The sequence below is a fragment of the Mus musculus genome, chromosome 17, assembly GCF_000001635.26.
Source record: "Mus musculus strain C57BL/6J chromosome 17, GRCm38.p6 C57BL/6J".
Classification (NCBI taxonomy): Eukaryota; Metazoa; Chordata; class Mammalia; order Rodentia; family Muridae; genus Mus; species Mus musculus.
Window position 1 is genome coordinate 57,134,148 of NC_000083.6, and position 10,636 is coordinate 57,144,783.

Below are 10,636 nucleotides of genomic sequence, written 5' to 3' on the forward strand. Positions count from 1 at the left end.
CTCTTCCTGTGACTTCCGACTAGCAGGCTGAAAGTTAGAGCCCAGCAGTTCCTGCTGAGATAAAACAAGGGCAGCATTGCTTAATCCTCCGCTATTAGGCTACAGGTGTTAATCGCCTAGGCCAGCAGTCTTTTACCCTCAGAAAGGGCAAGAAAGTTTTTAGGACTTTTTAGAAGTTATCATCAGCATTTCAGTATAATTAGAGAGCTAGAAAGCCCTGAGACCCTCAGACTTTAAAGCCATCACCAGAGTCCTACTCTGTGAATCCACTGCTACCCTTGCCTGGGGCAGGGATGCTCCCAGCAGGTGTCCTCTTCAGTCACTCTCCATTTCACTCTTTGAGGACAGGTCTCACTGGCCTGAGGCTCATCAGCTCAGCTGGCTGACTGGCCAGGGAGATACTGTCTTCCTGTCTTGGCCTCCCTGGAACTCTTACTGTCTGTGCTGCATCAGACTTTTTGTGTGGGCTCTGTGGGCAGATCTGAGTACTCGAGGGACAGCCATGTTTCCTATAGTTACTTCTGTGTGTCTTTTGCTCTTCTGCATTCCACAAATGCAGACCCCTTATCTATCTCAGGCACTGTCAATTTCTAGCATCTTGTAGACACCTGCCTCTGCCTCCTGAGTGCTGGGATGAGAGGCATGCCCCACCATGTCTGGCTTCAAAGACTATGTTTGAATGACTATACATGTGCAGAGGTTGTTCCTTTCTATCACTGTGATAAACACCATGACCCGTGCACTGTATAGAAAGAAAGGCTTAGTGGCTTTATCGCTCACTCCATGATGGTGGGGTTCAAGCATGGTAGTAGAACCAGGAAGCTGAGAGCAGAGACAGCAAACTGAAGATAGCCCATGGATTTAACCCTTCAGAGTCTCACCCAGTGACATACTTCTTCCATCCAAGCTCCATCTCTTAAACCTACCCAAACAGTGCCACTAACTTAGGACCAGCCTGGAGGTGGGGGCATTTTCATTCAAATCACTAGGCATTGGAAAGTGTTTCCCCATTGCAGACATAAAGAACTGAATTGACTTGTCTAAGCTCATAAGATGGTGAATGCTTGCAATCTACATAGTGAGACTGTGCCTCAAAAACCCAACCAGCCACACCATGACCCTCCCCCAAATTTCCACACACACACACACAAAACAAAACCAACAGCAAAACCCCTTGCTAAGTGTGTGAGTTTCTTCTCCCTATGACACAATATCTCATGTTGACACAAGCTGTCACTCCTGGTCTAGAATGTAGAGTGGTTTTAGTATCAGAAAACAAAAACAGTTTGTGTTTATTATTTTATTTATTAGTGCCAAGGAAGGGACTCAGGACTTTCATACACTGGAAAAGCACTCTCTTACCCTGTTTAAAATTCCCAGGCAACTCCTTTACTGGGAGAGAAAGGGGTCAGGGGATCATGGATTGGCCCTGAGCTTGGAGACTTCAGGCTGTCCCGAGAAATTAGCATAGCCATTTGATTGAGTTCTTGGGGGGCTCAGGACCCATTAGGCATGAAGATGGCCATCTTTTTTCTTTAAAAAAAATGGATTGTAATTTTATGCAAATGTGTGTCTTGCCTGCATGACTGTCTGCGTACCAAGTGCTTGTCTAGTGACTGCAGAGGCCAGAAGAAGGTGTCAAATCCCCTGGGACTGGAGGTACAGCTGGTTGTGAGCTACCATGGAGGTGCTGGGGACTGAACCCAGGTTCTCTGCAAGAGCAGTTGGTGATCTTCAGCCCGAAGGTGACGTTTAAAACAAAAGTTTACTCTTGTGGCCTAAGGGGATTTTTCTAAGAAGATACAGATCAGTAAGCAGATTAGTATAAATAGGTACAGATTGATGCTTGTAGGGGCAGAATGATGTCTTTTATGTGATGGGTTTTCCCCTGTGGACAAAAAGACAGATACGGTCTATACATATGGCAAGGAGACAAATGAGGTGGCCAACAGATTTTTATGGATTAAGTGGGAGAACTTGCCATTTCTTTTTATTAATTAATTTATCTATTATTTGTGTATGTGTATGTGTGTATGCACATCTGTGTACCTCTGTGCATGTGGAGATCAGAGGATAACTTATGGGCAAGCATCTTGACCTCCAAGCCATCTCATTTGTAGTCTCCTTAGTTCCCCATGCATGTTTTATTAGTTTTTATTTCCCCTGAGATTCCTTTTTGAGGAGCTTTGAATGTGAAATGCCCACCTGGACTGATGTGTTGGTGGCACTGTGTTTGGGTAGGTTTAGGAGATGCAGCCTGGATGGAAGAACTATGTCACTGGGGTAGGCTCTGAGGGGTCAAAGCCATGCTCCAATCCCCACTTGTTGTCTCTGCTCTCAGCAACCATGTCTACAGCCCTAATTGATGATCAGGCTCATTCCTGTTCTGTCTATAAGAAACCTAACCTGGTGTGGTGGCACACACCTGTCATCCCAGGATTTGGGAGGTGGAGGCAGGAGGATCAAGAGTTCAAGATCATTCTCAGATACATAGAGAGTTCAAGACCAGCCTGGGCTACAGGAGACTGTCTAAAAAGACATCCTGATGTTCTTTATTTTTTACTTTAGTTCTGGCCAAAAGTGAGGCAGTTTGTACCATCTCTCCCTACTTTGTCCTATTTTCTCTCAGTTTGGCTTTTTGTGAAACTTCATGACAAGCCAAGCCACCTCTAGGCAAAAAAGACAAAATGGACCATGTATCTCTCAAAGGAAAGGGTTCTGTAGTCAGGCATGGTGGTACACACCTGTCATCCTAGCACTCCCGAGATAGTTGCAGGAGGATCAGAAGTTCAAGGTCAACTACACAGTGAGTTAGAGGCCAGTCTAGGCTACAAATGACTGTGTCTCCAAAAAGAAAAAAAAATGTTGTCCAAGACTTATGAACTTAGAGGAATTTGGGCAAGAGAAGCTGTGTGGGGCCTGCATTCTTTCCCAATAATTTTTATTTATTTATTTTTAAAATTAAAAATTTTTTGTCTGTTTTTTTTTTTTTTTTTTTTTTTTTGACACAGGATCTCTCTGTGTAGCCTTGGCTGTCCTAGAACTCACTCTGTATACCAGGCTGGGATCCACCTGTCTCTGCCTCTGGAGATCTGGGATTAAAGATGTGTGCCACAACCACCCAGCTGAAATTTTAATTAAAAAAAAAATTAGATTTACTGGTCCAATATCATTCATAATTTGTTGTTCTCTGAAGTAGGTTGGCTTAATGCTGCTTGTATTCTAATGCTAATTCGGGTCCTCTAAAGCTGTTTACACGGGAGGGTCCACACATAAGACACGGAGGGACTCTGCTTCTTAGTTCTGCTTGGTAAATAAAGATGTCACCAGCCAATAGTTGGGGAGAAGAGACATAGTGGGATTTAGGTTTTCTGGGCTTGGGACCTTGAGAAAGAAGGGAGAGAAGGAGAGCCTTCATGCTTTAGGAGAGTGTGGAGGAGAGGAAGAAGAGAGCCACCATAGAAGAAGAAGAAGAATGTGCAGGATGGAGAAGAAGAGGCACCATGTAGAAGGACAAAGAAAATGTGGTCCAGAGGGCTGCTCAGTTGGGTCAAGAGCAGCCAAGATGGAGCATAGAAATTAGTAAGTAGTAACTCGGAGTTATTGGTAGGTGGTGGTAGATTCTAGCAACATGGAGGGTAGGCAGTTGCCCAGCTATTGTGTTGCTTAAGGCATATTAAAATATAAGGCTGTGTGTGTCTTTCATTCAGGAACATAAATGGTCTAAGGTGGGAATAAACCCCATGCTAGGATTTAAATATTTCTACTACAGTTCTCATGGCACATATAAACTTGGAAAAACCTATTCCTACAAGCCCCAAAGACCAACCACAGTGGAATTGTAAAATTTGAAAGATCAACATGATGATTTGGTCCTGGAATCAGGTTGCCATAGTGATGAAAAAGTCTAGAGTATAGGCTAGCAAGATGGTTCAGTGGGTAAAGGTGCTGTAGTCAAGCCCCTCTCCTACCCGAAGACCTGAGAAAAAGCCAGAGGACCAACATGAAGGAAGGATAGAATGGACAAGTTGTTCTCTGACCACGACACATACATGTGTATACATAAATGAATGTAATAAAAATGTGTAGAGAAAGGACCAGGGTACTGGTGCTTCAGAGAGCTGTGTTCCAAGTATAGCAGCCATCATGTTTTCTTTATTATGCTTACAAAGAGGTCATATTTTTAAGGCTTTCTAATTTTCTATTTATGTGTATTGTGTAAGTACATGTGCGTTCAGTGCCTGCTGCGGCCAGAGGAAGGTGTTTGATCCTCTGTGGCTCAAGTCACCTGACATGGATGCTGGGACACAAACTCAAGTCTTCTGCAAGAGCAGTCTACACTTGTTGTCTTTGGGCCATCTCTCCAGCCTCCCCAGGAGCCAGGTGTCATGGTTTAAGCCTCTAATTCCAGCAATTAGGAGGCTGAGGCAGGGGGATCATGAACTCATGACAGGTCTGTCTTACATGGACCCCTGTCAGAAAGCTGCCAATAGTGCTGGAGCAGTGGCTCAGCAGTTAAGAGCACTGGCTGTTCTCAAAGAGGACCTGGCTTCAAGTCCCAGTTCCAGAGGCTGTGACACCCTATTCGGACCTCCACGGGCACCAGGCCCACATGCTGCACAGACAGATATGAAGGCAAACACTCATACACGTAGAAACACACAAATGTGGTGTTTTTGTGGTTCTGCAGCAGCAGGGGTCCATGTTAATGTCTGAGGCCAGTGTTACCACCAAAGGCCATGGGGATGTCCCTGTTTAGGCTGCTGCTTGAGGCCATGTTGATGTCAGAGGGCTGTGCATAGCTGGCCTCATCCCTCTTCTGAGCTCATCCTTCTCATGGGAGAGCTGTCTAAAGAGCGTAGGGGCCTGAGAGCTGGCCCTTGCTCCTTACTGGCTACAGTACTGGGGAGAGCAGGCCCTTCACATCACCTGAGCAGCACAGTAGAGCTGGACTTGGTGATGGGGCAAGGGAGAGCAAATCTGGGCCCTGGCCTGGATAGTATTGGAGAGTTGACCGACTCAGCTACCACCCAGATCCAGATCAAGGGCTTTGGGCTGGCCCACCCCAACACCTCCCCTGTGAAACTGGGTCCATGCTTTACAGGGCCAACAAGAAGTGGGCATCCATTAAGTATATCTGGTGTATGACTAGTGTGAACAAGAAGAAATTGAGAGACACAAAGCCCAGGTGGGGCTCAGGAGTGTTTCCCCCAAAATAGTTTCCTTGGTGTGCTGGGTAGATCTTAACATCAACTTGGCACAGGCTAGAGTCACTTGAGAAGAGACTCAATTGAGAAAATGCTTCCATCAGATTGGCCTGTAATGCATTTTCTTGAGTGATGATTGGTGGGGAGCAATCCAGTAAGCAGCACCCCTCCATGGCCTCTGCATCCAGCTTCCAGCCCTGCTTGGGTTCCTGTCTTCACTTCCCTGGATGAAGGGCTGTAAGCTGAAATAAACCCTTTTCTCCCCAAGGTGCTTTTGATCGCAGTATTTATCAAAGCAGTAGAAATCTAATACACTTGGCCAAGTTCTTATTAGGATTAGAGCAGGCAGATGTGAGTTGTTGTAGGGATGTGTGTGTGTGTGTGTGTGTGTGTGTGTGAGAGAGAGAGAGAGAGAGAGAGAGAGAGGGAGAGAGAGAGAGAGAGAGAGAGAGAGACCTATAGCTAGCTGCCCCAAAGAGCACGGTTACAAGGGTGTGGTTAGTAGAGGCAGATGTTTAAAATCGATCACATTGAGGAACTGGGAAGATGCAGATAACAAAATTCTCCCCATTTTGACTCAGACCAACTTCTAGTCTGTGAAAGTGGAAACTGAGAGGCTCTACTGTACATGTAGTGAGCGTTGGGCTTCCTCTCCACCCACAAGAGAAAACTCAGTAGTAGATGGGGTGGCTTTTTAACTCAATTCTGTATTCAGTGTCAGATCCCACAGGTGAAGGGCTCTGTCCCTCAAGAGTGTCCCTCAAATTTCCCATGCCACCCTAAGCTCCAAGTTGGATTTCATTGGCAAAGTGGCCCCAGGACTCAGAAACACCAGCATTATTGCTCAGTTGTAGAAGATGTTACCACATGAAGCAATGGCACGGGCCACTTTTCTTACTGCCGTGACAAGATACCTGACTAGAGCAACTCAAGGAAGTGTTGACATTGGGTCATGGTGTGAGGGGACAGGGCCCATCACAGAGGGAACGAGAATGCAGGAGTGTGTGCTACCCGGCCATAAAGAGTCCATAGTGACAAAGCATGGAGACAAATGCACAGCTTGTTTTCTCTTTTCTTCTTTTTTAAGTAGTCTGGAATCCCAGCCCATGTAAAGGTGCCCTGAGAGGGTTAGGAGATAGAGGTGGCAGAGATGGAGAGAATATGGAGGAGAAGGATCAGGAAGAGATGAAGGAGGAGATGGAGGAGGAAGAGATAGAGGAGATGGAGGAAGAGAATGAAGAGATGGAAGAGGGCAAGGAAGTGATGGAGGAAGAGGAAGAGATGGAAAAGGAGCAAAAGGAAGAAAAGAAGAACATGGAGGAGGAAGAGAAGTGACCACTAGTAGATGTGATTAGTCCTCTTCATCTCATGAAGGAGAGCTGTTACTCAAGGCCTTCTAGCACAGGATCTCCACTCCCAAGAAGTTACTGGAAGATCTCTGAGGGCTGAGTGGATGGGGAGGGAACAGTGCCAGGAACGATTTGATGACCATATACAGAAGAAATTGATGAAATGGTTGGAAGGAGAGAGGAAGGGAGAAAAATTCATGGTGAGAATTTGGAGGAAATTCAACAGTCTGGACCTCCGAGGCAGTTTTAGAGGGTTTAGTGGAGGACCCTGTGCAGTTACTTGCTATGCGGGCATCTTGGGAAGACCTTGGGCTTCAGGGGTCAAGATAGGCAGAATTGGGAACAATTTTGAGTAGCGGGACTTCTGTGGAAACTCCAGAGCCAACAAAGAGAGAGGAGAAAAACCAAAAATGAAAGTAATCACATTATCTGGGCCCTGGGGATTGCACCTGGCACCCCAGCTCTTGGGAGCAGAGGAAGAAGCAGGAGTTGAAGGATGTATTCAGCTTTACAGATAGTTTGAGGCTTAGACTACATGAGACCTTGTCTCAAAAGTTGCTCAACCAACCAATTGGTCAAATAAACAAACAAAATCAAGATAAATCCATCAGAAAACAGTTGAAAGCTGGAAGTTCACTTATGAAAACAGGATGGTGGAGGTGAGCCCAGGCTGTCTTATAGGACAATTATTATCTATGTTTCCATGTATGTAACTATGCACATATGTATGTATATGTATGTATGTATGTATGTATCTCTCTATATATGTGTATGTATGCATCTATATGTATTATTATCTGTCTATATATCTATCATCATCTATCACCTGTCTTTTGATCTATGTATCTATCTAAGATCTATCTATATATCTATATATCTGTGTCTATGTATGTATCTAGGTATCTATCTGTTTGTCTGTCTGTCTATCATTCATTTATCCATCCATAGATACTTCATTCTCTGTGTGTCTCTCATCTATCTCAAAGACAAAATAAACACTGAGGCGTGGATATATGCATAGACACATATATCAATGGAATAGAATTGTGACTAGTCTCTTCTCATGGACCTAGCAACAGCTTACATCATTACCTGTCTCCATTGCCTGCAAAAATAGAGAAATTCCCACCAGGCTGTCACGTTTTCCTCATCACGAATCTGCTGTTAGGCACACAGGCTGGCACACTTCTTGGCTACTGCGAAGGGAGCAGCAGTGAGTACCATGAGCAGGTGTCTGTCCTGAGTCAGTTGAACATTCTTTGGGTCCATGCTGAGGTCACACCACCGTCCTAATTTTGGGCTCTGAAGAATGGGACCCCCCAGAGAGGCTGCCCTGGCTTGTCTTTTCAGTAGAAGCAAAATTCCTTTCTTGGTGAAGTTCAATCTGTTTCGTAAGCACTAGAAATGGGCAGAGAGTATGCAAAAGGAGTCCAACTGCAGCAATGGCAGAAAGTGCTAACCAGAGTCCCAACAAACCTCATATCTGTGAGGATGACTCTTAAAAAAGGCTGAGAGGCTGGAGCAGTGGCCCAGTGGTTAGCGCACTGGGCAGCTCTTGCAGAGGACTGAATTCGATTCTGCACTCACTGGCACTCACAACCATCTGTAACTCCCTCCCCAGAGGTTACTATATCCATTTCTGGCTTCTATGGGCTTTCACACATAAATAAGTCTTCAAAAAAAGAAAATTTGGTCTAGATACACATTGCACAAAATGAAGCTGTCTTATTGAACTGTAAAAAAGAGTGAAGTGAGGCCAGACTGGACTGTGCAAAACCTGTTAAAGAAAAGGTGGGGGGGGGGCATTGAGCTGATCCAGTGGGTAAAGGCAGACTCTAGGTTCTATCCCTGGACCTGCACATGCACTGTGAGAATCACATACACATCAATAATAAATAAATCACATTCTTTAAAACCTTTTAAAAAGGAATTAAATCATGTTTCTATTATGGATAGAAACAGAGGCCATTTTATTAAAACAAGACAGACATAGACAGACTCAGACAAAGCCATCCTTTTCTCTAATATTAGGCATTTGGAGAGAGAAATATACAAGAAGGGGCAATTTGATGAGGCCTAGAGGAAAGGGGAAGGGGGTAGGAGGAAGGGGGGACAAGAGAATATTGTGGGGGTGAATGTGAGCCCCATGTAGGAACATGTCATAATGAAATCCTCTATTTTCAGCTCTAGCCAAATCAACTAATGGGGTATCCAGACCCAATGAAGTGTTATTCAGCCCTGAACGATGCTACTGCATATTGTTACTTAGACGTGGGAAATAAGAAGGCTGAACTCCCTAGACCCCTGTGAAATGTGTGAGACCTTACTCAGAAGTTGTGGTTGTGTATCTGAGTCAGTTGGAGGCCCTGACCGAGACTGTAGGAACTTTCAGCAGTAACAATGGTAATAATATCGACTGTTGATAGCATTTCCACAGAAAGAGAAACATGCAGGCAGGAGAAACGGTCAACTGAGGAGACGGGAGACCTCAACTTGTTGAATAGAAGTGACCATTGTGCAGTGTGTGTGTCCAGATCCCGAGTTTCAAAAGCACATATGTGTAACTATTCTGTTTTGTAAATGAGACCCGGAACAAACAATAGAGTCGAACAGAGAGGTGGTGCATTTCCTTCGCCATTCTTCCTTCTCTCTCTCTTCCCTGCCATGCCCGCCCCCATCTTCCCTATCTCTCTCTCCCCTTACACCCCCTTTCTTCCTCTCCCTCCCATTCCCACTGTTTGTTTTGTTTTTCCAGATAAGAGCACACTATGTAGCTAAGATTGGCCTCAAACTTGCAAACCTCCTGCCTCAGCTTCCTGGGAATGTTGGGATGACAGGTGTGTGCCATGATGCCCAACTTTATACGCACAGACCTTCAGAAACAGAATAGAGCTGGAGCCTACATCCTGAGGGGAAATGAACCTTAAAGGTCCAGGCATGGTTCAGTCCATAAAGCACGGGGACTCAAACCCAGGTCCTCTGGAAGAGTAGCCATCGCTTCCCCAGCTCTCACAAGGTTTCACTGTATAGCCCTGAAAATCACTCTGTAGATCAGGCTGGCTTTGAATTCAGATCTGCCTGCCTCTGCCTCCCAAGTGCTGGGATTAAAGGTCTCCTCTCAGTTGTCACTTAGTACCATAAATCAAGTTACTACACAGTTGAGTGTCATTGAAGGGGAAGTTTCAAGGCTGCACCTGTTGACATCATCCTATGTGGATGGTGGAGATTCCCCCTAGCAGCTTTATAATACCCCCCGTGCTCAAACCTTGAAAATCAGTCCTTTCCCGTCACAATATATTTCCACTGAGGTCATTTTTATTTTACTTAAGAACACATCCTTTTATGGTTTGCATAGCAGAGAACAGAGTTTCCTTATAGTCCACTCACCGTTTCTGCCTGTGAATATTTGCTACAGCCTAAATGAACGTGTTCCCAGAGTTCACACATTGGAATTGGACAGACCGTTGGATAGGAACAAGACAGTCAGGGGAAACCTGCGTTCAGAGCTCCGGCAGCCATGTAAACTTTGTGTCTGATGGCATGCCTGTCTGTGTCCCATGCTGGGGAGGTGGACACAGGAGGGACCCTGGCAGCTCACTAGCCAGCCAGTCTAGACTGAAGAGTAAGCCTCTGGCTCCTGGACAGATCCTGGCTCTGAACAACACCCAGCTTCATCCCTCGTGCAAACTGTAAGTGCTGTGTTCTGTTCTCTGGAGCACAAAAAGAAGCTGTCAGGGAGGTAGGATGTCTGCTAGGTTAGCTGTCTGTTTAATGAACTTTTGTCTGTCAATTTAACCCTTTGACATTTAAACACACACACACACACACACACACACACACACACACACACACACACCAGGTTTGGAGTAGAGGGAGCAAAACTTGCAATGCTGGGGTTTCACCTTGCCTCGGCCTCATCTGCCTCCCTATTCCATCCTCCCCACTTGACAGTTGGATGATTTATTTTCTACCACGGGAAAACCTTGATGGATTCTAGTTTCATAGTGCCCTCCCCCCCCCCCCCCGAGTTAAGGATTAGTTGGTTTAGACTGTTAGACAGGCCTCTCTGTTTTTAAAATT